The sequence below is a fragment of the Pan troglodytes genome, chromosome 23, assembly GCF_028858775.2.
Source record: "Pan troglodytes isolate AG18354 chromosome 23, NHGRI_mPanTro3-v2.0_pri, whole genome shotgun sequence".
NCBI classification, from domain to species: Eukaryota; Metazoa; Chordata; class Mammalia; order Primates; family Hominidae; genus Pan; species Pan troglodytes.
In genome coordinates, this window is record NC_086016.1 from 46,559,744 (window position 1) to 46,586,119 (window position 26,376).

General features: G+C 47.6%; 1 long non-coding RNA gene and 1 pseudogene across 1 annotated transcript; both read left to right on the forward strand.

Moving 5' to 3' along the window:
- Positions 1 to 12,135: 12,135 nt before the first annotated feature.
- On the forward strand, positions 12,136 to 13,246 carry LOC104003802 (keratin, type I cytoskeletal 18-like; annotated as a pseudogene).
- Positions 13,247 to 14,310: 1,064 nt separating this feature from the next.
- Positions 14,311 to 17,436, forward strand: LOC100613503 (uncharacterized). Its single transcript, XR_001712873.3, has 4 exons — positions 14,311 to 14,596; positions 15,500 to 15,624; positions 16,247 to 16,480; positions 17,027 to 17,436. It is a non-coding gene; the product is annotated as an uncharacterized LOC100613503 (long non-coding RNA).
- The last annotated feature ends 8,940 nt before the right edge of the window (positions 17,437 to 26,376 follow it).

Genomic DNA, 26,376 nt, shown 5'->3' on the forward strand with positions numbered 1-26,376 from the left:
TCGTCTTCCCAACCTGGAACTTGTACTGGGAATTTACAATCCTGAGCTATCATTTCCTTCTCCAAATTCCCCAAAACACTTACATGTCACCAGCCAGACCCACTGTCCGTCTATTCCCCATGGTCACTAAAACATTCTCGGCTGCAGCTTCTCAGTCACTCAAAGCCTTGCCTCTATAGGCACTTGGTCTGGGAGACCCTGAGTGATGATTTAAGTAGTTGCTTTGCCAACATATGCCATGGATGACAAATCTCCTAATTACCTCTGGCCATGGGGTTGTTAATGCCTTTAAATCTAGTCGAACCAGAAAATCAATTCTAGATTGCTACGCATTTGTTTCTGCTCCCTGGAAACACTTCTAAAACATGCCAAAAATTCTATCAGACAGTGATTGTTTAGGGAGCAGAGCTAGTATGGATGCTATTGCAGAAATTAGACCTTGCGGCCAGGCATGGTGGCTCATGCCTGTAATCCCGGCACTTTGGGAGGCCGAGGAGGGTGGATCACTTGAGGCCAGGAGTTCGAGACCAGCCTGGCCAAAATGGTGAAACCCCCATCTCTACTAAAAATACAAAAAATTAGCCGGGTATGGGGGTACGAGACTGTAGTCGCAGGTACTTGGTAGGCTGAGGCAGGAGAATCGTTTGAACCCTGGAGGCAGAGGTTGCAGTGAGCCAAGATCGTGACACTGCACTGTAGCCTGGGTGACAGAGCAAGACTCCATTTAAGAAAGAAAAAAGGAAGGAAGGAAGGAAAGAAAAAGAAAGGAAGAAAGAAAGAAAGAAAGAAAAAAGAAAAAGAAAGAAAGAGAAAGAAGAGAGAGAGAAAGAGAGAGAAAAAGGAAAGAAAGAGAAAGAAAAAAAGAAAGAAAAAATTAGACCTTGCACCATAGTGAGAGGGGTTGGAAAAGGGAAGGTACAGATGGGCAGAAGGTCACCAGCCACCTGTTGTCCACACAGGTGGACAAGTCAGGGCTTTCAGGAAAACCCCTGAAGCCAAGCATATCCAGCCATAGATGTGAGAACAAGCCGGAGGGGTTTTTAGGGAGGGTCTGGGAGAAGCCATTGCCTCTGAGATGGGCCTGGGGCTGCAGGTGGTCAGTGGGGCTGGCAGGAAGAAGAGTGTGGGTGAAGAAGAAAGACTGAAAATAAACCGGAACCCACTGGGCACGTCTGCAGAACCCTGTCATCAATCAGAGACTTTCAGAAAGTAACGGCTACTACACCCCATCTGCTGCTCAAGTCCTGCAAATTATCTTCTTGGCCAAACTTCACGGATAAAGGAATTTTGTTCACAGCAATCATTTTCAGCACGCTGGGTGTAGAATTCTGCAGGAATTGCTCCACGGTTCTCTCACTCCCGAAATTGCTATTGAGAAGTTAAAAGATATTCTTTTCCCCCATCTTTTGTATACAGCTCCTCCTCCTCATCCCCCACCTTCATTTCTCTGTCCCTAAGCATCATGAAATGTCACGGTCATCTGTTTGGTCTTGGTTTATTTTCATCCGTTTTTCTGGACAATCAGTGGTCCTGCAAGTAGAAAATGTTTTCATCGTTTCCTTGATAAATGCTTCCCTCTGCCTTTCTGTTCTCTCCCTGTGGAACTTCTGGGCTTTCCCCTCATTTTCTTACCTTTTCTCTTCTATTTTCTCTGTGTCTTTTTTTTTTTTTTTTTTTTAGACAGCGTCTCTCTCTGTCACCAGGCTGGAGTGCAGTGGCGCAATCTCGGCTCACTGCAACCTCTGCCTCCCAGGTTCAAGCGATTCTCCTGCCTCAGTCTCCCAAGTAGCTGGAACTACAGGCAGGCACCACCATGCCTAGCTAATTTTTGTATTTTTAGAAGAGATGGGGTTTCACCATGTTGGCCAGGATGGTCTCAATCTCTTGATCTCATGATCGGCCCGCCTCGGCCTCCCAAAGTGCTGGGATTATAGGTCTGAGCCACCGCAGCTGGCCCTCTGTGTCTTTTTTGTTCTGCTTTCTACCATAGTGGATTGTATCTAGTTTCCAGCTTTTCTACTGAGTTTTTCATTTCTGCTGTAATATTTTTATTTTCTAAGCACTCCTGTTCTGTTTTATGGCTGCTTGTTCTGATAGAAGGATGTCTTATTCCTTTGAGGAGATCAGTGATGGTATTTTTAACTTTTTCTTCTCTTTCCATAGTGTCATTTCCTTCAAGTTGCTTCTTGCTGATAGTTTATTTTGGTCACACCTTTCATCAGGTGACCCTGGGTTGTTGATCATATTTGACTGTGCAGTTCTAGCACAGCTGGTTTCGAGTGGCTGCTCTCAGCCACGAAGGTACGGCACTTGCCCTGCTGCCGTTAATAATTATAAAACTGGAGGGGAGGAATAGATGAAATATTGTTTTCAGATCTTCAACATTCAAAACTCAATTACTGTCATTCATTACAAGATGAATCAAGATTCACAAAATAAAGGTGACAACCCATATGACCAGCTCCACAGATGCAGAAAAAGCATTTGATAAAATTCAACGGTCATTTGTCAGAAAAAACTCTTAGCAAACTAGGAATGAAAAGATACTTCCGCAACCTGATGAAAGGTATGTACAAACAAAGCTCAACAAAATTCCACAGTTAGCATCACACATCACCATGAAGAATAAATGCTTCCTCCCGAAGATTCAAAGCAAGGCAGGGATGTGAGCTTTCTCTTCAACATTAGACTGGAGGGCCTGCCCAGGGAAACTCAGCAGGAAAAAAAAATGTTTAAGCTTACAAAATGGAAAGAAAGAGATAGACCTGACTTTATTCACAGATAATATTATATATGCTGGAAATGCTAAGGGATCTTTTAACTGCTTTACTAGAAAGCAAATTTAACAAGGTCACAGGATAAAAAGGCAATAGAGAAAGACAAATTTCTATACACTGTAATGACTGATATTAAAAGTGATACCTTTGCAATACCATAAAAAACATCAAATACTTAGGAATACATTTAATAAAATACATGTAAAGCCTCTACACTAAAGGCTATAAAATAATGTGTACAGGCCAGGCACAGTGGCTCATGCCTCTAATACTAATACTTTGGGAGGCGAGGCGGGAGGATCACCTGAGGTCAGGAGTTTGAGACCAGCCTGGTCGACATGATGAAACCCTGTCTCTACTAATAAAAAAATACAAAAATTAGCCAGGTGTGGTGGTGGGTGCCTGTAATCCCAGCTACCCAGGAGGCTGAGGTAGGAGAATAGCTGAAACCCGGGAGATGGAGGCTGCAGTGAGCAGAGATCATGCCACTGCACTCCAGCCTGGGAGCCAGGCTCCATCTCTAATGATAATAATAATAATAGTAATGTGTACTGAGATAAAATAAAGACGAAATAAGCAAACGGGGAGATATACCATGATCATTGACTAGAAGATTCAATATTTATAAGATAGCAATTTGCCCCAAATTTATCTAATGATTCAATGCAATCCCAATCAAAATCTCGACAAACCAATCTATAGTGGCAAAAAGCAAATTGGTGATTGCCTGGGGGCCAGGGTGGGTTGGGCATTAAGGAAACAGAAGAGTCAGAGGAAAACTCCTGGGGCTGATGCTCATGTCCATTGTCTTGATTGTGATGATGGCCCACACATGAACACACGCTTCATAACTTACTAAACTGTGTACTTTAAATGTGTGTCATTTATTATATGTCAATTATAGCTCAATGATACTGTTTTTTAAATAATTTAATCTCAGTAGTCATTTTTTTTGTTTTGGTTTGTTTTTTTGTTTTGGTTTGTTTTTTTTCAGACAGTCTCACTCTGTCACCCAAGCTGGAGGGCAGTGGCACAATCTCAGCTCACTGCAACCTCTGTCTCCCGGGCTTAAGCAATCCTCCTGCCTCAGCCTTGTGAGTCACTGGGACTACAGGCACACACCACCACGCCCAGCTAATTTTTTTGTATTTTTGGTAGAGACGGGGTTTCACCATATTGCCCAGGCTGGTCTTGAACTCCTGACCTCAAGTGATCCACCCACCTCGGCCTCCCAAAGTGCTGAGATTACAGGTGTCAGCCACCGCACCCAGCCCTAGCAGTCATTTTTAAAGTTAAAAGTTGATTCTTTTTAAAAAATAAAGAAAAGAAGTTGAATTGGCTCACAATTCTGCATGGCACCAACATCTGCTTGGCTTCTGTCAAGGACCTCTGGAACTTTGCAGTCATAGCAGAAGGTGAAGGAGAGGCAGGCACCTCACATGGCAAGAGCAGAGCAAAAGAGATGGGGGAGCAGCAACACACACTTTTCCTTTTTTTTTTTTAATTTTTTTTTTTTGAGATGGAGTCTCACTCTGTTGCCCAGGCTGGAGTGCAGTGGCACGATCTTTGCTCACTGCAACCTCCGCCTCCTGGGTCCAAGCGATTCTTCTGCCCCAGCCTCCCGAGTAGCTGGGACTACGGGCACGTGCCACCATGCCCAGCTAATTTTTGTATTTTTTTTTTAGTAGAGACAGGGTTTCGCCATATTGGCCAAGCTGATCTCGAACTCTTGACCTCGTGATTCACCCGCCTCGGCCTCCCAAAGTGCTGGGATTACAGGCGTGAGCCACCACGCCAGGCCGCGACACACACTTTTAAACAAGCAGGTCTCATGAGTACGCACTCACTACGCGGAGAACAGCACCAAGCCATAAGGGATCCACCCCCATGATCCAATCACCTCCCATCAGGCCCCGCCTGCAACATTGAAGGTAATCAACGTGAGATTTGAGTGGGGACAAATATCCAAACTACATCATTCTGCCCCTGGACCCCCCAAATCTCATGTCCTTCTCACATTGCAAAATACAATCATACCTTCCCAATAATAGTCCCCTGAAATCTTAACTTATTCCAGCATTAACTCAAAAGCCCCACGTCTGGTCTAAAGTCTCACCTGAGACCCACTCCTCAGTACAGTTTCTGTGTTAGACCACTCATGCATTGCTATAAAGAAATACATGAGACTGAATAATTCATAAAGAAAAGATAATTAATTGGCTCACGGTTCTGCAGACTGTACAACCACGGCTTCAACATCTGCTTGGCTTCTGTGAGGGCCTCTGGAATCTTACAAGCATCACAGTTGATTCCAAAACGTATGCAGAAATTGGAAAACCTTGAATAGCAAAAAAAAAAAAAAAAAGTCTTCAAAAAGAAAAATAAGGTTGGAGGACTTTTACGACATAATTTCAAGACTTGCTATAAAGTTATGATAGTGAAGACAGTACAATAATGGCATAAACATAGACAAATAAAAGCACTAGAACAGAATAGAGGCCAGAAGGAAACTCACATTTATACGGTCAATTGATTTCTTTTTACCTTAGGTGCTAAAGCAAGTTAGGGAAAAGAAAAAACTTTTTAACAAATGGTACCCAAACAACTGACTATACCTACATCTATAACCCTGAGGGGTTACCCTCCATTCTTTAGCTGAGTACTGATCAGCACATGCGTGTGAGGAAGTGACCTCAGATTAGAAAAAGAAACACTGGAACAAAGCTTAAAATCAAGCCTCAGAAGGATCCAACTGTTTCCAAGTAACTGATTTAATGCCCAGAAAATTTTGTAAAAAATATTTAAAGGAATACAGGCAAAATTAATTAATTAAACCACACCCAACAACCAGAGCTCACAATTTCTTGTACCTAATCAAAAATCACCATCTATGCAAAGAGGTAGAAAAAGACAGGTCATAATATGGGGAAAAATCAGTCAGTAGAAACAGACCCAGAAATGACATCGATGATAGAATTATTAGACGAAGATACTAAAACAACTCTAAGAAATGGACTCTATTTGTTCAAGAAAATGAGGCAAGTGTGCACCTGATAAGAACAGACTGAAAGAGTTTTTTAAAAGACCCAAGTCAGATTTTAAGAGATGAAAAACGCACAACAAATTAGACAACACAGAAGAAAAGTTAGGTGAATATGGATACATAAGACTAAGAAGCTATCAAAAAACACAGGAAAAAAGTGAAATATAATGAACAAAGCATCAAATGACCTATATGCATGTCACTGGAATCTCAGAAAAGAAAAGCAATGGGGAAGAGGGATGGACACCCAAAAAAAAGTCTGGAAAAATAATGGTTATATTTTTTCAAATTTAATGAAAACTATCAGTCCATAGGTCCAAACATCTCAATGAACTCAAGCATAAGAAACATGAAGAAAACCACACCAAGGTGCCTCATCATCAAATTTCTGGAAACAGATGTTAAAGGAAAGCATTAAAAGCAGCAAGAGAGCAAAAAAAGACACATCACACACAGAAGAACAAAGACAAAGTTTACAGAAAGCTTTTTAGAAGAAACAATAGAGGTGAGAAGATGGGTGACATCATCACTTTGAAGTATTGACAGAGAATTAACTGTCAAGTTTGAACTCTATATAGAGATAATATATTTTTAATGAAGACAAGGTAAAGATTTAATTTAACGTAAGGAGCGGAGAGATTTGATCCCAAGCAGAGCAGCACTACAAGAAATTCTAAAAGACCTCCTTTGGGCAGAAGGAAAATGATGCACATACTAAGCAGAAACCTGAATAAACATGTAGGAACAAAGAGCATCAAAAATGGTGATCAGGCCGGGCACGGTGGCTCACACCTGTAATCCAGCACTTTGGGAGGCCACGGCGGGAGGATCACTTGAGCCCAGGAGTTTGAGACCAGCCTGGGCAACATAGGAAGACCCTGTCTTTACAAAAAAAAACTACACAAATTAACTGGGTGTGGTGGTATGTATCTGTAGTCCCAGCTACTCAGGAGGCTGAGGTAGAAGGATCACTTGAGCCTGGGGAGGTTGAGGTTGCAGTGAGCCAAGGTCGCACCATTGCACTCCAGCCTGGGCGACAGTGAGACCCTGTCTCAGAAACAAAACAAAACAAAAATGGTAATCATGTCAGTAAATGTAAAAGACATTTTTAAAATTGTTTATGCCCTTTAAAAGATTATTTCTGTTTCAGGCAAAAATAACAACAATGTATTGTGAGATTTATAATAAATGTAGAAGTAAAATCATGGTGGTACTAGTGGAAAAGCAGAGAGATGTAAAGGGAAGGGCACTGTCGTGGGAGCTTCACACTCCAAGTGAAGGGGTGCAGGAGTCCTCGAATGTTAACTGTGACAAGTTAAAGATGTCTACAATAAATACTAGAGCAACTACTTTTAAAACACAGGATGGGGGGTAGCTAATACACCCATGGAGGAAATAAAGTAGAATTATAAAAATATCCAATTAAGGCAAAAGAAGGAAAGAGAAGCAAAGAATAGATGAGACAAATAGAGGGGGAGAAAGCAAAGTAGAAGATTTATATTCAGTTGTAACTATATCACCTTCAAGGTAAGCAGTCCAGACACTCTAATTTAAAGGTAAAGATTGTGAGACTGATGTCAGGTCCCTTTTTTTTTTTTTTTTTTTTTTTTTGAGACAGAATCTTGCTCTGTCGCCAGGCTGGAGTGTGCAGTGGTGCAATCTTGGCTCACTGCAACCTCCGCCTCCCAGGTTCAAGCAATTCTCCTGCCTCAGCCGCCTGAGTAGCTAGGGTTACAGAAGTCCACCACCAAGCTCAGCTAATTTTTTGTATTTTAATAGAGACGGGGTTTCACCATGTCGCCCAGGCTGGTCTCAAACTCCTGATCTCAGGTGATCTGCCCACCTTGGCCTCCCAAAGTGCTAGGATTACAGACATGAGCCACCATGCCCGGCTAAGATTTTTTTTTTTTTTAAGCTAAGACTCTATACACTGATTACAGAAAGTCAACATTAAACATAAAGATACATATAGGTTAAAAGTAAAAAGGTGGAAAAAGGCTGGGCGTGCTGGCTCATGCCTGTAACCCCAGCGCTTTGGGGGGCCGAGGTGGGCAAATCACCTGAGGTCGGGAATTTAAGACCAGCCTGGCCAACATGGTGAAACCCTGTCTCTACTAAAACTACAAAAAATTAGCCATGGTGGTGCATGCCTGTAATCCCAGCTACTCAGGAGGCTGAGACAGGAGAATTGCTTGAACCCGGGAGGCAGAGGTTGCAGTGAGTTGACATCGCACCAATGCACTCCAGCCTGGGTGACAAGAGTGAAACTCCATCTCAAAAAATAAAAAATAAATAAATAAAGATGGAAAAAGATATGCCATCTTAAGATTAACCTCAAAAAAAGTCAAAGTGTGGATATTAATATTGGAAAGGTAGAGTTTAGAGAAAATAATATTACCAATAATACAGAAGGTCATTGAATGATGAAAGGGTCCCTGCATCAAGAGACGAATAATGCTAAAAGTTTATGCACTTGTTAACAGAAATTCAAAATGCATACAGCAAAACTGACAGAAGAGAACTGAAAGAAGAAATAGACATATCTACAGTTATAACTGGAGATTTCAATACCCCTGTTTAATAATATAATGATGAGATAGAAAATCAGTAGTATATAAAAGATTTGAACATTATCAACCACATAACCTAATCAACATATAAAGCACTCCACCCCACAATAGCAGAAAGCACACTATTTTCAAGTGCACAAAACGTTTACCAAGATAGAGGATTTCCTGGGCCCTAAAACCAGTCTCAAAAAGTTGGAATGGGTTTAAATCATACAAAGTATGTTCTCTGACCACAATTGGGCTAAGTTAGAAATCAATAATGGAGAGATGCCTGAAAAATGCCTAAATATTTTGAAACTAAAAAATACATTTCGAAATAATTCACTGTTTAAAGAATAAATCACAAGTGAAATGATCATTTTTAACTAAATGAAAATGAAAACTTCACATACCAAAATATGTGGGATACAGCCAATGCAGTGCATAGAGGGAAATTTTTTTATTAATAAATGCTTCTATTAGAAAAGAATAAAGTTTTCAGATTGACTTAAACTTGTACCTTAAGAAATCCGACAAAGGAGAGCTAAGTAGTCGGAAAAAGGGGAATGATGAAAAGCAGAAATTAATGAAATGGAAAACAGGAGAACAACAAAGAAAATAAATAGAAACAAATGTTTGTTCTTTTAAGTAAGTTGTTAAAATTAATACACCTGTAGCCAGACTAATCATGACCAAAAGAGAGCAGACACAAGTTTTCAGCATCGTGAATGAAAGAGGGGATACCACTACAGACCCTATAGACATTAAAAGGCTAATATGAACAATGTGATGCCAATACGTCACACAACTTACATGAACTTGACAAATTCCTTGAAAATGTTTGCACTACCGAATCTCACTCAAGAAGAAATAGACAACCTAAATAACTTTACACCTAGTAAAGAAATTTAATCTGTAGTAAAAAAAAAAAAAAAAAAAAAAAAAAAAAAAAACTTCCAACAAAGAAAACTCCAGGTCCAAATGGCTTTGCTTGTGAATTCTACCAAACATATAAAGAAGAAATAATGCCAGTTCTATACAAACTCTTTCATAAAACTGAAAATGCTGGAACACACCTCAATTCATTCTGTAAGGCCAGCAATATCCTGATATTAAAACTAGTCAAAAATATTACAAGAAAAAAAAAACTACAGGCCAACATCTCTCACAAAAGTTCTTAAACAAATTTTAGCATATCAAATTTAAATTCACACACACACACATACACAGAGACAGACAGACAGATAGAAATAATAATGCACCTTGTTAGCATGGGGCTTACCCAAGGAGGGCAAGCTTGGTTTAACATCTGAAAATCAGTCAATGTAATTCACCATCTTAAAAGACTAAATAAGGAAAACATTAGATAGAAGAAATAAGAACTGGTGTCCAACAGATGAGTAGGATGGTTATAGTTAATATTAATTGATTATACGTTTCAAAATAGCTAGAAGGGAGTAATGTGAATGTTCCTAGTATAAAGATAAATATCCATCCATTGCAATTGCAATTACCCTGATTTGATTATGTAAATATATCAAATTATCACGTGTACCTCGAAAATATGCACAGCTATTATTTATCAATTAATTAATTAGTTAAAAATATTTTCAAAGAACAATAAAATCCTCTCAATAGATACAGAAAAGACATTTGACCAAATCCAACATCCATTCCTGATTCTCCTTTTTTAAACTCAGCAAACTAGAAATAGAAGATTACTTTCTCAACCTGAAAAACGGCATCTAAGGAAAACCCACGGTTAATATCATAGTCAATGATGAAAAGCTAAATGCTTCCTCCTTCCTCCCCAAATCAGAAATGAGGCAAGTATGCCTATTCTTACCACTTGTACTTAACATTGTATTGGAGGTGCTTACCAGTGTGTTGGGGCACAAAAAATGAAATAAAGGCATCCAGGTCGGAAAGGATGTACTAAAACTGCCTTTATTCATAGGCAACATGACTGTTTCTGTAGAAAATCTAAACAAATCTACAAAAACCCACAAGAACTAATAAGTGAGTTTGGCAAGGTTTCAGGATACAAAATCTATATATAAAAATTAATTGATTTCTATGTACCAGCAATGAACCATCAGAAATTGCAATTTTAGAAAATAACCATTTAACATAGCATAACATGAACTATTTGGATATAAACAAGAACTGTTCACTGGAAACTATGGAACATTGGCAAGAGAAATTAAAGACCTAAATAAATAAGGTGATACAACGTGTTCGTGGAGTGAGAGACTCGGCATTGTTGTGATGGTTACTATTACATGTCAACTTGACTGGGCCAAGGGATGCCCAGGTAGCTGGTAAAACATGATTTCTGGGTGTATCTGGGAGGGTGTTTCTGAAAGAGATTAGAATTTAAATCAGTAGACAGAGTAAAGATATCCACCCTTATAAATGTGGGTGGGCAAAAATGCAGAGGAAGGATGAATTCTCTCTCTCTCTCTTTCTCTTTATTTCTCTCTCTCTCTCTCTCTCTCTCTCTCTCTCTCCTTGAGTTGGAACATCCATCTTCTTCTACCCCTGGACACTAGAGCTCCTAGTTCTTGGGCCATCAGACACTGGAACAGACACCAGCATTCTTCTGCCCCTACCCAGTACTCAGGCCTTCAGACTAAATGACAGCACCTGCACTCTTGCATCTCCAAGTTGCAGGCTGCACATCATGGGACTTCTTGGCCTTCATGATTACGTGAGCCAATCCCTACAATAAATCCTCTCTCATATCCATCTGACTAGATATATACAGATAGAGAGATAGACTATCGGTTCTGTTTCTCTGGAAACAGAAGAATCCTGAGAAAACTCAAACTAATGTAATTGCTAGGATGTCAATTCTCCCCAAATTCATCTATAGATGTAACACAATCCCAATTAAAATCCCAGCAGGCTTTTCTGGTAGAATTTGACAAGCCGATTCTAAAATTTGAAAATGCAAACAACTCAGAATAACCAGAACCATTTTGAAAAAGATGAACAAAGTTGGAGGATTTACACACTTAGTTTCAAGACTTCTTATAAAGCTACAGTAATCAAGACTGTGGAATTTGCATAAAGATGGACATAGCGATCAATAGAAGAGAAAACAGACTGTAGAAATAGACCCACACATATATAGTCAATTGATTTTCAACAAATGTTTAAATAAACTTTTTTCAACAAAAAGTGCTGAAATGATTTCACAGCCGTATGTTTTTTAAAAATGAACCTTGAAACTTCACATTATATACAAAAAGTCACTTGAAATGCATCCTAGACCTAAGTGTAAAAGCTAAAGACATAAAACTTTTTCAAGAAGATATAGAAGAAAATCTTTGCAACTTCAAGTTTGGCAAAATATCTTACAAAAACCACTAATTATTAAAAGAAAAATTGGATATACTGAACTGCATCAAACTTATAGGTGTTTGTTCTTTAAAACACACTGTTCCAAAAATGAAAAGGAAAGTCACACACTAGAAGAAAATATATACAAAATATGCATCGGACAAAGGGCTTGTATCTAGAATTATGTAAAGAACTCTTGGTGGGCAAAACCCAAGTCCTGTCCTCTCTCCCTCCTCCCCGGACAGCTTGAGCTTCACCACTTGCTCCACATTCTCCACCAACTACCGGTCGCTGGGCCCTGCCCAGGCCCCCAGCTACGGCGCCGGCCGGTCAGCAGTGTGGCCAGCGTCTATGCAGGCACCGGGAACTCTGGTTCCAGGATCTCCGTGTCCTGCTCCACGAGCTTCCGGGGCAGCACGGAGTCCGGAAGCCTGGCCGCGGGGATGACTGGGGTCTGGCAGGAATGGGAGGCATCCAGAACGAGGAGACCAATGCAAAGCCTGAACGACTGCTGGCCTCCTACCCGGACAGAGTGAGGCACCTGGAGACCAAGAACCGGAAGCTGGAGAGCAAAATCTGGGAGCATCTGGAGAAGAAGGGACCCCAGGTCAGAGACTGGAGCCATTACTTCAAGACCATCAAGGACCAGAGGGCTCAGAGCTTGGCAATTACTGTGGACAATGCCTGCATTGTTCTGCAGATCAACAATACCCGTCTTGCTGCTGATGACTTTAGAGTCAAATATGAGACAGAGCTGGCCATGTGCCAGTCTGTGGAGAGCAACATCCATGGACTCCGCAAGGTCACTGATGACACAAATGTCACTCGGCTGCAGCTGGAGACAGAGATCAAGGCTCTCAAGGAGGAGCTGCTCTTCATGAAGAAGAACCACGAAGAGGAAGTAAAAGGCCTACAAGCCCAGATTGCTAGCTCTGGGTTGACCATGGAGGTAGATCCCCAGATCTCAGGACCTCGCCAAGATCATGGCAGCCATCCGGGCCCAATATGACGAGCTGGCTTGGAAGAACGGAGAGGAGCTGGACAAGTACTTGTCTCAGCAGATTGAGGAGAGCACCACAGTGGTCACCACGCAGTCTGCCAAGGCTGGAGCTGCTGAGATGACACTCACAGAGCTGAGATGTACAGTCCAGTCCTTGGAGATCAACCTGGACTCCATGAGAAATCTGAAAGCCAGTTTGGAGAACAGCCTGAGGGAGGTGAAGGCCTGCTACACCTTGCAGATGGAGCAGCTCAACGGGATCCTGCTGCACCTGGGGTCAGAGCTGGCACAGACCCGGGCAGAGGGACAGTGCCAGGCCCAGGAGTATGAGGCCCTGCTGAACATCAAGGTCAAGCTGGAGGCTGAGATCGCCACCTACTGCCACCTGCTGGAAGATGGCAAGGACTTCAGTCTTGGAGATGCCCTGGACAGCAGCAACTCCATGCAAACCATTCCAAAGACCACGACCCACCAGAGAGTGGATGGCAAAGTGGTGTCTGAGACCAACGACACCAAAGTTCTGAGACATTAAGGCAGCAGAAGCAGGGTACCCTTTAGAGAGCAGGAGGCCAATAAAAAGTTCAGAGGTTAAAAAAAATAAAAGAACTCTTACAACTCAATAATTTTAAAAATCCGGCTGGGCGGGGTGGCTCACGCCTGTAATCCCAGCACTTTGGGAGCCTGAGGAGGGCGGATCACCTGAGGTCAGGAGTTCTAGACCAGCCTGGCCAACATAGTGAAATCCCCTCTGTACTAAAAATACAAAAATCTAGCTGGGCGTGGTGGTGCATGCTTGTAATCCCAGGTATTCAGGAGGCTGAGGCAGAAGAATTACTTGAACCTGGGAGGTGGGGGTTGCAGTGAGCAAAGATCACGCCATTGCACTCCAGCCTGGGTGACAAGAGCAAAACTCTGTCTGGAAAAAAAAAAAAAAAAACATTAAAAATTCCCAAAAATGGGCCGAAGATTTAAACAAACACTTCACCAAAAAAGATACATAAATGGCAAATAAGTACATAAAAATGATCTTCAACACCATTAGTCATTGGGGGAGGGGAGTACACATTTTAGTCACAGCAAGATACCACTACATATCCACCAGAATGGCTAAAATTTAAAGACCCTAACAAGTGTTGACAAAGATACGGAGCAACTAGAATGCATACATTGTTGGTAAGAATGTGAAATGGTACAATCGCTTTAAAAATCAATATGGCAATTTCCCGTAAAGTTAAACAAAATTGCTGTGACCAAACAATTCTATGTCTAGCTATTTATTCAATTAAAAAAAAAAGCAAGCACGTGTCCACATAAAAACTTGTACAAGAATGTTCATAGCACTTTTATTTGTGATAGCCAAGAACTATCAACAACTCAAATGTCCGTCAAGAGGAGAGTGGATAAATATTCCATTCTAAACCATGGAAGATCATTTAACCACAGAAAGGAGCAAACCCCTGAGGCCTGCAACACATGGATGACTCTCAAAAACATTCTACTAGGTGACAAAGCCTGATACAGAAGAGTATGTGCTGTGTGATGTCATCTATATGAACTTCTAGAACAGACAGGGCTCCTCTATGCTGATAGAAATCGGAACAGCACGGCCTGCAGGGGATGGGGAGGACAGGCGATGGAGACGGGGATCAGATGGGAGGGTGACCTGGTGAGAGATTTTCCAGCTGGCAGAAATGTCCTCTACCTTGAGGGAGGCGTGTGACATGGGAGTAAGTTTGCCAAAATTCATCAAACTGTGCTAAGATCTGTGCACTTCACTGAATATAAACGTCATTTAAATGTCTACTTCATTTAAAAAACAAAGAAGCTGATTGGAAGTGCTGAGCCCTTGGGTAGCGTTTTCTGACTGCGGTCTCCACTGCAGGTGATCTGGCGGATTGCTTCCCCGGGGGGTCACTGGGGGTCAGAGGGTGAGGATTTCCACTAGGAAGGTCAGTGGAACTGACCCCAACCAAAATGATCCCCCAGCTCCCCCCTGCTGCATGTGAGGCCTGGCTGCCGGTTTTCCGGGGGCTGCAAGGAGAAAGAGGCGGGGAACTCCAATACTCAGTACATGCCCTGCTTTTGGAGTGGCATCCCCCAGTCCAGAGGCCTCTGCCAGACCCTTTCTTGAAAATAAATCTTGGGTTTTCTGCCAGGCTCAGGGAGGGGCAATCTCCCAGTTGTGTAAGCAGTGGGAGTGGATAGCTGTCTCTGTCTCTGTCCCTCCCGTGAGAGGAAGACTAACTGCTGTTGCTTGAAACAATCCTCCTTCACTCCCCTCCAGAAATATCTGGCATCTCCATCCTCCCAGCCCATTGTTGCTTCTCATCTTTGCATGCTGCTGGCCGGCCATGTTTCAGCTTCTCAAGCTCACCTAGTGGGTTACGGCTCATCCACCAGGTTTCCAGTCTCCAAAATGTTGGTGCTTGGGCCTCCTCCCCTTTTCTCTTTCTGCTTGAGGGTAATGTCCGTAAAGTGATCTTTACCATCATTTTAGTGAGGTTTCAAGAAGAGGCAAATGTACATGTGTGCTTCTGTGCCACCATCTTTGTCAGAAAGTCCAGTCTTTGCACCTTTTATCCTCATGGTTGCAATGTGGCTGCTCCTGCTCTGGGCATCAGATCCACATTCCAGGCAGGAAGAAGGGTGTGTGCCCCTGAGACCATCCCCTTTTATGGGAAATTAAACTGGCAGACTTCCTCTTATGTCCATGGCCACTCCTAGCTGCAAGGGAACCTGGTAACACCTATTTTTAAGGGGGCAAACTTTCACTCCAACAAAACAGGTTCTGTTTAAAGAGGAGAATGGATGGTTACACATCCTGCTTGGGATCCAATCACTGAACCAGAGGGGAACACCGTGCATGATGGGCTGGTAAGGCGTGGGGGTCAGTACAGCATGACACAGAAGGTGAGCTGGCTCCTTGAGGGAAAAACAAAGTGCTGGCCCCAGAGGCAAGGAAGGGTTGCTGGCGGGCAGAGAGGACGCTGTCTGGAGCCCACAGTAGATTCTCCTTGATCATTCACTCCCAGTTCCCTTCCTGCTCCTAGTTCAGTCCCTGACTCCTCTTCTCAGTGCTGTCACTGTCCCTGTCCTGGGACCAGGGTAGGGGATGGGAGGAGAGGTCTGCACGTTGCTGAGCCTTGTGGAAAGGTGACCGTGGACCTCTGGGGGGATGATCTCATCACTTTCTGAAGGAGGCGTCGAGCTGAGATGCTAACAATAGCCAAGCACGATGCCGGCCTGATTGGAGAGGCTAAAAAAAGCAGCTCATTCCAAAGCCTCATCAGGGAAGAAAAGGGCCACGAAGGCAGGTTTGCAGGGCTTTAGGGAGGAGGGGGAGAGGGATGCAGAGGGATGAACTGAGTGGCCTGAGTCTCAGCACAGCTGTGGCCATGGGCTGCCTCCATGTCCGGGAACACCAGGTCTGCCATGCACCACCCACCTGCCCCCATGTTTGCACAGGGCACCGGGGAAGACCTTCAGCCCTACTGGGCTACCCCTTGAGTACCCTCTCCTCCCACATTGGAAGGTCTTCTGCTTCCTGGAGCTTGGCCTGCCTCGGGAGGAGGAGAAAATGGTCCATGCCCCCAGAGAGCCCATGATGTGCCGGCCTAGGTGAGCACTCTTTGCACCTCGTGCCATGGAACTTTTGCCACAGCCCTACCCACTTTACGGATGAGGAAATGGAGGCTCGGGAGATGAAGCTGGCAGACTTCCTCTGGACATCTGGAGGGACGTCCTGTCAGCAGAGCAGGCTGGACTGGTGAGTTTCCTGCTGCTGGGAGTCCTGGCTAATGTGTTCAGCCCCCACTGACCTCTCTGTGCCCTTGATGTTTTTGAGCCTCATGGTCTGCCTCCCACCAACATCTTCTGTCTCCTCCCCCATGCCCCAGTGGCAGCTGGTGTAGAGGGTGGCAAATGACAACCTCAAGGCCAGAGAGGAGCGTAACATGCCCACAGCCACACAGCCAGTAACAGGCAGAACTAGGGCTGGAACCCACGTCGCCTGCCTTCTGGCTTCTCCCTTACACCATAGCACAGCAGAGACAGCATCAGAGGCGAGGCTGGACAGGCCAGCTAAAGGAGGGTGCTCGGACCCTGCCCCATGGCCAGCAGCACCATGCCTAGCTTTCCGCCATCAGCCTAGAGAGAAATAACGAGGCCCGAACTTATCTGCACTGAAAAGGCAAAGTTACAAATAAAGAACGGCTTCAAGCCCGATGATTGGAAACTTAGCTTCGTTGCCATCTGTCGCAAATGCCACCGCGTTCTTCGTAACCCCCGATGACATTTTCCTCTTCATTTTCAGCTTCACAAAGAGGATGCAGCCCCACCTCCCAGCGGGAGTTAGTTCTGCTCTGAGACGTGAGGCTCAGAATCAGATGAAGACTCCTGCTGCTGCATCTTGAAGATAATGATGCTGTTGCTCCCGGCCGGAACCACAGCAGTAGCGATGAGTGAACAGCCAGCGGGGTGGAGCAGCCACACTGATACAGGTGAGGCTCCAGCACTGCCGCAGCCCAGGGCCAGGCAAAACCGCCTTCCTATCCCCCGGGAGCCGAGGCCTCTGAGATCGGCGCTGGAGGTCGCACAGTGCAGGCAAATCACACGGACCTCAGAGCAGGGTCCCTGGCCGTGAGAAGTCAAAAGACACAGTCTTTAAAATAAGGACAGAAAACTGTATTTAGTGCCACAATAAAGCTGTGTAACAAACTACCCAAAACTTGGAAGCTTCAAATAAGTGTTTATTTGGCTCACAGTTCAGCAGTTTCAGCTGGGCTCTGTGGCGCGATTCTTCTGGTCTTGGCGGGGCTCACCCACGTGTCTGGTGGGCGGCCAGCTGCTGGCAATGAGCCTGAGTGCTCCTCACCCTCTCAGGCTGAGCTGGGTGTGTCCTCGTGGCAATCGCAGAGGTGCAGGAGAGCAAGCAGAGGGTACACAGCCCCCCGAGACTCAGCTCAAGGTGGGCCACAGCCACTTCCGCTTTGTCCTGTTGACCAACATGGATCACAGGGCCAAGCCCAGAGTGAGAGGTGGGCAGGCCAACCCAGCCCCGGTGAAACGGGCAGCTCCAAGGAAGGTGGGAGAGTGGGGCCATCAGTGTGACCTAGCACCAATGCCTGTCCCCAGGGCTATAATCTGGAGGATTAAGTGAATGAAGGGTCATGAAAACACCTTATGAACAAGTGCAGAGGCCTCCCACATCCAGTCACCAGTGGAGGCTGCCTTGGTGAGTCCAGGTGCCATCTCTGCACTGCGTCCCAGCCTTCAGCCTCTGGCCCTCTGGGCCGGCCTTCTCAGAAGAGTCAGGCTGCTCATGCTGAAGCACAATTCTGATCATGCCACGTCCCTGCTTTAAGCTCCCCCACCGCTCCCCACTGCCCTCTGGGCCTCTCTGATTCATCCTGGGCTTGCCTCTTGGGCCTCAATGTCCCCTTTTATCCCCTGCCTCAGGGCAACACCAACAGAATGGGACCTGTGCTCTCTCCTGACCATGGACCTTTGCACAGGCAGCTCCCTTGGCCTGGAACTTTTGCCTCTTATTATTTCTTTCTCTTTTTTTTTTTTTTTTTTTTTTTTTTTTGAGGTGGAGTCTTGCTCTGTCACCAAGGCTGGAGTGCAGTGGTGCCATCTCAGCTCACTGCAACCTCCGCCTCCTGGGTTCAAGTGAGTCTCCTGCCTCAGCCTCCTGAGTAGCTGGGATTACAGGCGCCCGCCACCACGCCTGGCTAGTTTTTGTATTTTTAGTAGACATGGGGTTTCACCATGTTGGCCAGGCTGGTCTTGAACTCCTGACCTGAGGTGATCCACTCGCCTCAGCCTCCCAAAGTGCTGGGATGATAGGCGTGAGCCACCAGGCCCGGCCTGCCTCCTATTATTTCTGCACCCATCACTCAGGCCCCTGCAGCCTTCCTTGACCCTCCATCCAGGGCCAGGTGCCTCCTCTTGGCTTCCACCACCCAGGGGCTTCTCCGTGTCCGCCACAGGCCACACTGTGGAACTGCTTACCCTGTCTCTGGAATGCCAGAACATTGTCAGATCCATCTTCAAGCTCCCATTGCCCTGCACAGGGCCTGGCACACAGTTGGTGTCTAATAAATGTTCCCTTCACCTTACCCTATCTGATCTTTGGAGCGCTGGGTGAGGGCAGCATCATGAGGTTGAGAAGCAGGAGAAGGCTTAAAGATGGGCTGATTTATAGATGGGGAAACTGAGGCCCAGAGAAGGAGAGGAGCTTACCTAGGGATACAGAGAAAAGTTATTCATTCATTCATTCACTCAACAAATTTTTATTACACACCTACTGTTTGCTGGGGAACATAGAAAATACAGAAACCCCTGCCCTTGTGAAGCCCACAGTCATCAAATAAGTCAAGAAAAAAGCAAATATAAAATTGCAATTGAGACGTGCTACAAAGAGAATTACTCAGAGCTGGGAAAGCCTTCCTGGCAGAGATTGCCAAGAGCCTGCCCAGTGCCCCTCCTTCCCTCTCCTTAGAAACTGACTCTGCCAACCGGGTGAGGTGACTCATGCCCGTAATCCCAGCACTTTGGGAGGCCAAAGCGGGTGGATCACCCGAGGTCAGGAGTTCAAGGCCACCCTGGCCAACATGGCAAAACCCCGCCTCTACTAAAAATACAAAAAAATTAGCCATGTATGCTGGTGCATGCCTGTAACCCCAGCTACTTGAGAAGCTAAGGCAGGAGAATCCCTTGAACCTGGGAGGCAGAGGTTGCAGTGAGCCGAGATCACTGGGGGTGGGGAGGAAGAGGAGGAGGAGGATGAAGGAGGAGAAAGAGAAGGAGGGAGAGGAGGACCGGTAGCTGAATGGCATGAAGATGACACCACTGCAGGATGGGCCCCAAGGACCACGCCACAGCGGGGGCAGCCGTCATATTGGTGGGCTTCCTGATGGATGGTCCATGTGGGAGGGGGTTGTTATGGTGATAGGGCAGGCTGCTGAGCCGGAAGGGGCTTGTGAAGGGAACTGCAAATCGGAAGAGGACGGAGCCCGCGGTGGGAGCTGGGTTGAGACGCCCATCCTGCCCTCCAGGTCCACAGTGCCCTCCCCAGCCCCTGGGACGTGTAGGGTGCCCCCGCCATAGCGCCACTGCCCATCCCCAGAACTGGGAGAGCTGAGAAGCCCTCTCCCCAAGACAGAGCCCTGCGGTCCCCAGCCACAGGCCCTAGGGAGTTCCAAAAGCCTCCCAGGCAATTTACCAGAGCATGTAGCTAGCTAATAAGGAGGTGACTGGATCCTTTGTTCAAAAGTTATCTTTAGACAAGAGCATTTATCAAGTTTAATTAACGTGTCACGGGCTGCAGTGTGAGCGATGGCTCTGAAAGCAGCCCTGATAATACTAATTTTTCTACATTAATGCCAACTCGGCACTGAGTCCCAAGCAGGAAATAGACCGTCAATGCTAACACCACCGAAAAAATAGAGATTTCCCTCCCTAAATCAAATTAAATGTGTTGTGGACGCCTGAGTGGTGTGCGGGAGGCTAAGGTGGGGAGCCTGGGAGGCTCTGGCTGAGAAGCCAGGGTGCGTTGTAAGCTGCCCTGCATCCTGTGGGCTGGGCACCTCCCACCTAGGTCCCACCTGGAGTGGAATCTTTGAGGCAGGTTGGTGTCCTTTCCCCAGTTTTACAGAAGTAGATGCTAGGGTTCAGGGAGGCCCTGTGAGTCATCCAGGCCACACGGTTTTATAGAGTCTGGCACCAAGATCTGTTCTTCCTCCATCTCACAAGACCTCCAGGCACATGTAACTGCTCAGTCAGTAAACGCTCGCCCAGCGCCTACTGTGAGCAGGCACGATTCTAGGTGCCCAGCACCCAGCAGCAGGCAGAGCAGACAAGAGCAACTTCTCCTGGAGCCAATGTGCTGCTGGGACACAGAGGAGGAGGAGGATGACAAGGAGAAGGGGGATGGGAGAAGGAAGAAGAGGAGGAGAAGAAGAAAGAAGGGAGGAGGAGGAAGAAGAGAGAAGCAGAGGAGGAGGGAAAGGAGGAAGAGGAAGAGGGAAAGGAGGAAGAGGAAGAAGGGAAGGAGGAAGAGGAGGAAGGGAAGGAGGAAGAGGAGGAAGGGAAGGAGGAAGGGGAAAGAAGAGGAGGAGGGGGAGAAGGAAGAGGAGAAAGAAGGAGAGGAAGAGAGGGAGGAGAAGGGGAGAAAGAGGAGGAGGGAGGAAGAGGAACAAGAAGGGAGGAGGAGAAAGAGGAAGAAGAGGAAGAAAAGAGGGAGGAGGGGGAGGAAGAGGAGGAGGAGAAAGAAGAGGAAGAGAAGGAGGAAGAGGAGGAGGAAGAGCAGGAGGGAGGAGGAAGAGGAGGAGAAGGAGGAAGAGGAGGAGGGAGGAGGAAGAGGAGGGAGGAAGAAGAGGAGGAGGAAGAGGAGGAGGGAGGAGGAAGAGGAGGAGAAGGAGGAAGAGGAGGAGGGAGGAGGAAGAGGAGGAGGGAGGAGGAAGAGGAGGAGGGAGGAGGAAGAGGAGGAGAAGGAGGAAGAGGAGGAGGGAGGAGGAAGAGGAGGAGGGAGGAGGAAGAGGAGGAGGGAGGAGGAAGAGGAGGAGGGAGGAGGAAGAGGAGGAGAAGGAGGAAGAGGAGGAGGGAGGAGGAAGAGGAGGAGGGAGGAGGAAGAGAAGGAGAAGGAGGAAGAGGAGGAGAAGGAGGAAGAGGAGGAGAAGGAGGAAGAGGAGGAGGGAGGAGGAAGAGGAGGAGGGAGGAAGAAGAGGAGGAGGAAGAAGAGGAGGAGGAAGAGGAGGAGGGAGGAGGAAGAGGAGGAGGGAGGAGGAAGAGGAGGAGGGAGGAGGAAGAGGAGGAGGGAGGAGGAAGAGGAGGAGAAGGAGGAAGAGGAGGAGAAGGAGGAAGAGGAGGAGGGAGGAGGAAGAGGAGGAGGGAGGAGGAAGAGGAGGAGGGAGGAAGAGGAGGAGGGAGGACGAGGAGGAAGAGGAGGAGGGAGGAGGAAGAGGAGGAGGGAGGAGGAAGAGGAGGAGAAGGAGGAAGAGGAGGAGGGAGGAGGAAGAAGAGGAGGGAGGAGGAACTGGAGGAAGGAGGAGGAAGAGGAGGAGGGAGGAGGAAGAGGAGGAGGGAGGAGGAAGAGGAGGAGGGAGGGGGAAGAGGAGGAGGGAGGAGGAAGTGGAGGAAAGAGGAGGAGGGAGAGAAAGAAGGAGGAGGGAGAGAAAGAAGGAGGAGAAAGAGAAGGAGGCGGAAGGAAGAGGAAGGAGGAGGGAGAGGAGGAGGCGGAGAAGAGAATTCAGTACTGCACCTGCACGTGTTGCCATGTGCTAAGAAGAGATTAGAACAGGATAACGGTCAGGAGAGATGTGAGGTGCTGAGAGGCCACGGGAGATGGGGTGGCCAGGGAAAGCCCTACAAGGAAGTGGCATTTGGGAAGATGCCCAAATTAGAAGGGGTGGGCACAAGAGTAGCTGGATCAATGGCATCACAGGCAGAGGGGACAGCAGGTGCCAAGGCCCTGAGGCAGAAGTGAGCTTGGTGCACTGGATGGACGCCAGAAAGCCACCGTGGCTGGAGCAGAGAGGAGAGAGTCGGTCCCCAGCCCTGGGAAAGGGGAGGCTGTGATGGCACTGGCCTGTGCAGTCAGGGTCCTGTGTGGCCAGGTGTGTGGGAGGAACAGCTCCTCACTGGCCTTGCAGGCATCTGAGGCTCAGCAGGATGCCCGCTTTGGATGAGCAGGGCCATTTTGCCAAGCCCTGAGCAGAAGCGTGTGGGCAGCCAGCTGGGATGGAGACTGAGGGAGCTGTGGGGCAGCCAGGTGCCCGTGTGGCCCAGCTGTGGTCTGCTAGAAAGGAGTGCAAAGCTGGGGGGATCCTCTCTCACTGGGGGTGCAGTCTAGGCCCTAGAAACCCTGAGGCACCAGCCTGAAGACAGAAGATGGGCCAGAACCACTCAGTGAGGTTGTCCAGAACTGAGACCACATTCCCTGCAGAGGATGTGGGGACCGAACAGGCGATCTCAGAGGGAGCCTGGTCCTCATAGAGGTGGGGAAAATGGGCACCGGACCACACCATGGCACAGAGGGTGGAGCAGCCCAACCTAGCCTGGGATCCTGCTTCCATGGACCAGCCGTGTGACCCTGATCAAGTCCCTTCCCACCTCTGTGCTTCCACGATCTCATCTACGGAATGGCGAGGAAATCTCGGACTCTTGGATTTGTTGTAAGGAATTGACAACCTCAGACAGGGGAGGTGCCCAGCCCTGCACTTGTCCCAGAGCCCTTGGAAAGTGGAGGCCATTGTCATTAGCACACAGAACCCTTGGGGAGACCAGCAAATGACTAAACAGTAGCAGGCACGTCTATTTCCTCTGCTGGGTCCTGGGAATAATTCCAGGCTGGTTGAAGGTAAGATCCCAGAGGCATGCTACACAGGGGCAGACTTCAGCTCAGTAGGGACAGAGGGACCCCATGAGGGGCTTACTGCCTGTGTGGAGGTGAGCTCCCCGTCACAGGAGGATGCCAGCAGGGCTGGAGTGGGCTGCCTGCATTAGCTGAGTTCAGGCAGAATGGCCTCTGCACTCCCTGACTCAGGTCCCAGGACTGGAACGTCCTCTAGTCCTCCAGCCCCTGCCCATTAGCGTTAACTGTGGTCAGGGCCACCTCACCCCAAGGTCGCGGCACATTCAAACCCGGCCCTTCTGTCTGCCTCCCTGGTATGGCGTGGAGCTCCGGCCCCCACTCTCCCTGCACCTCCGTCGCTGCCCATGTGTCTCACGTCCTGAGATGCCCTCCTTGTTCTGAAGAAGCCTTTCTCTCATGCTGGCCCCTGTCCCCATCCCTTCAAACCCTCAAAATCCCCAGTCGGGGCTACTATGCCATAGACCAAGGCTGAGCTTGGCAGAGGAAACTAGTGGCCGGCACGGCCTAGACCAGAAGGAGCTGGAACCACAAGCCACGGCACCCACCAGCCGGCATGCACCATTCCCCGTGGGGACTTTACAGCTGGGCTCCCCCCATTCCTGGCTCTTCTCCCTGCCCACTGCTGATGCGCAGTGCTCAGAGCATGAACTTGATTGGGGCCTGAAGTGCAAGTCTGAAGCTCCGCAGAAACCGCTGTGCCTGGCTCCCCACTCTCGCTGGCATCTACGCCTTCCCTTCCCAGCTTTGGGTAGTGACGCTGGGGCTCCACAGGAGTTACAAAATCTTCAGAGTCCCTGTGTGTGGTGGGTTCGGGCACATGCCCCTCCCCCCCACTCAGTGCCCCTCCCTCCTGGGTCCCGGCTCCCAGCAGAGACCCCTCTGTAGGTCTCAGGTGTCACCTGCCCCTGCATGTACAGACAGGCTCCAGGAAGGCCAGGTCACAGCCTGCGGCACACCAGGAGCATTGAACAGGGAGCTGGGAACAGGTGCTGTCCTAGCACTTCTACAGCTTTGCAGGCACTTTGGGCAAGTTGCTGTCTCCCTCTAGTCCTCAGTTTCTTCATCTGTAGAATGAGGAGTGAGAGGAAACACCCTGGGCCCTGGATTCTCCAGGTCTCAGCATTTCTAAGTAATTGTCCTGGGCCAGCTCTTCCTAAGCCCTGGGTCAAACCTTAGGGAGCAGAGGAGACATGAGCTGATGTTTTCATCCAGCCACCTGCTTGCAAGGGGCAGCAGAGAAGGCTTTGTTCTTCAGGTGTGGGGCCTGAATCAAGGAAGAAATGAAGAAGCGAATCCTTCCTCGAGGGCATAACTCCCCACCCTGAAGCCTGGAGTCATCCCTAACACTCCCTGGGGCATCCAGCCTGGGGACTCCTGGGAGGTTTCCTGTGGCCTCCTGGGCTCTCTCTGTCCCTTCCTCATCTCCCTGATACTCAGCTGGTCTCCGTCCCTCTGGGAAATTGATAACAAGAGCGCCTCCCCTTTCCTTTACCTGAAGGTACCGCCTAACGGCTTATGATGTCAACAGGGCTATGCGATCCCCTGACAAGTCCCTGCCCAATCTCATTTGTAGTCTTCACCACACTGCATGCTGGACAATTTTGGCTCGGAAGCAGGAGAAGATGCTCACACAATCATGTCCAGCTAAGACCCCATGACCTCGGGCCTGGGCACTGCAGAGCCCCTCATTGGACTCTAGTTGCTCCCTCCAATCTCTCCTCTGAACTACAGCCCCCAGCCACCTGGCATCCTCCAAGGGCACCTCACTGCCCATGGGAAGCTCTCTCTCCCTACTTCACCAGTCAGAATTGGTCTAGCTACATAACACAAAAACCTGAAATAAGAGAAGCTTAAATGAAATAGAAGCTCATTCCCCATCCTTAAAAACTCAGAGGTGGGCCCTTCAGAACTGGAGTGATGGCTGGTCCTTTATCCAGAATGCTGGCATTGCTATGTCTGCATCACCATTCTCAACACAAGGCTTCCGTCCTCAAAGTCGTCTCATGATCCAGGACGGCTGCTGGAGCTCCAGCCATCACATTCTCCTTGCAGATTGGAAGGAAGAGGAAAAGCAGACAGTTAACAAGGGCCACTCCCCAAGGGGAGCCAGTTCCCCTTAAGCATCAAGTCTGCTTATCTTCTTAGCCAAAACTTCATTCTGAGGCCACATCTGTCTGTAAGGAGGGCTGGCAAAGGCAATGCTTTATTCCCAAAGCCGTGTGCCTATCCAAAGCTCCAGGCCTGTTTGACCCCTGAAGAATGGGAGAGTGGGTCCTGGAGGGACATCTGGCAACCTCAGCCACATCTCCTTGCAGAACAAGGTTCCTGTCCCACCTCCTCCAGGAAGCCCTGGAGGCTCAGAAGAGGGTTAAGGTGAGAAGTCAAATGTGTTTGGGGGGGTATCTGAACTGGAAAAGGGGGACCCACATGATAAAAGTGGGTCCCAAACTTTGGCACACATCAGAATCCCCTAGAGGACTTGCCGAGACACAGATTGCCCGCCCCACCCTGAATTCATCGGGTCTGTGGTGAGGCCCTAAAATGTGCATTTCTAGCAAGTTTCCAGCTGATGCAGGCTAGCTCAGGAATCCCACTTTGAGAACCACCAGGGTAACAAGAAAGGGCAGCCTAGCAGGAAGGATGTGGACACTGGGATTTTCCTATTGTTATTTGTAAAACACAGACAGACCGCACTTTACAGTTTGTGAGATAATTTTACGTCTCGTCTCACCTCTCCGCCACCCTGTTCGTATTATTTTTCATTTTATATTTGCCCAAGAATATCACAGGGCTTGCCCCAGGTCTCGTGGCTTGCTCAGCAAGTAGTTGGAATCGAATCGAATCCAGACCTCGTACCTTTTCCCATTCGTCTTAACTCCTCTCTTTATTCAGCCCACATTTCTGCCACTTTTCCTAAGTACCTACTCTGTGCTGGGCCCTGGCTCACACATCACATACATTGTTCCATGTGACCCCCGTACCCAACCACCCCAGTGGCCTGTCCCATTATCTTTTTTTACAGAAGAGGAAGCTGAGGCTGGGGCCAGGCATGCCGGAGTCAGGATTTGAACCCACATCATTCAGTCCCGATCCCCAGGTCACCCTGAGCACCTCCCTTCCTCCCGAAGGCACTGGAGAGCAGAAGCCCTTGGAAGCCATCAGAGTCCATGGAGCTATGGGGCAGGTGGTAGAGGGAAGAGACCCCGGGGGTAACTGGGTCCCTTGAGCCTCTGCATGGCCCAGACGTGCCTTCCCAGTGCAGAAGGCTTTGTTCAAGGTCCTCTTCA